The sequence below is a fragment of the Arachis ipaensis genome, chromosome B10 (genome assembly GCF_000816755.2).
Source record: "Arachis ipaensis cultivar K30076 chromosome B10, Araip1.1, whole genome shotgun sequence".
Lineage (NCBI taxonomy): Eukaryota > Viridiplantae > Streptophyta > Magnoliopsida > Fabales > Fabaceae > Arachis > Arachis ipaensis.
In genome coordinates this window covers 77,120,696-77,121,606 of record NC_029794.2, presented here as the reverse complement: position 1 = coordinate 77,121,606, position 911 = coordinate 77,120,696, and the positions used below count along the sequence as shown (strand labels likewise).

General features: G+C 36.3%; 1 long non-coding RNA gene across 1 annotated transcript; it reads right to left on the bottom strand.

The window, feature by feature from the left end:
• On the bottom strand, window positions 273-586 carry LOC110267616. The gene is made up of 2 exons (XR_002355433.1): window positions 459-586; window positions 273-361 (listed from the first exon to the last, which is right to left on the bottom strand). It is a non-coding gene; the product is annotated as an uncharacterized LOC110267616 (long non-coding RNA).

Sequence of the window (911 nt, the reverse complement as noted above, 5' to 3'; positions counted from 1 at the left end):
GAGTTACTAGTGTTGAGATCCTCATGCAAGGATTCAACAGTCTGTTGCCACTCTCTTTTCAGCGGTCTTCAAGCTCTCTACACTTAGCGGCATGTTGTTCAACTTTCCTATTGAGTATTGTGATTTGTTCTCTAAGATCTAAAACATTAGTGCTCGTGGTCGTGGTTGGCCCATCAACTCGAGGTCGCACCAAGGAAGAGTCCTTTACCTCAGCCATGCTATATACCCTACTTCTTCGTTTTTCAACCACTGTCTCAATCCATATGCTTTCCTCAGACACAGGCGGTGGATCAGTTACACCAGCCTCTATAGCAGCCTGCCGCTCTTGCTTAGCCTGAAACATACGCTCTTGAAATATATCCTACAATGAGAAAAAATTATTGATAAACTACTATAAGTATCAATAATGCATAACAATTAGATAACAAAATAGTTACAATGAATAAAAGGTAAGTTACCTTTGTCTTTCGGGAGTGTTCATCAACCCATTGAGTCATATCCTCTTTGTGAGTATGAGTGTGCTCAAAAAACTCATCCATACGTGATGGTCTTCCAAGCGAATAATTTTATATAATGTAACCAAATTATCAACAAATATGGGATGTATTGTACTAAGTAATTAATAATGTATATACTTAAAGCCATGTACTAAGCAATTTATCAGAACAGAGGCATAAGCTTTAAATTCATTATCTTGAAACAAAGAGAATAGACAAATACTTTAATTATTATGGTTTATCAAAATGAAAATGATGTCCATTATATATATAGAAAAACTTCTGAAAACCAAAAAATCGATGCAACTTCAGGAGATGTATGTAAGTTTTGATAACTAAAGGGAAGGGAAGAAAAAGGAGGATTGAAAATCTCTTCCTTCAAACCCTTCCATTCCATCCCTGATCCCTTCCCCT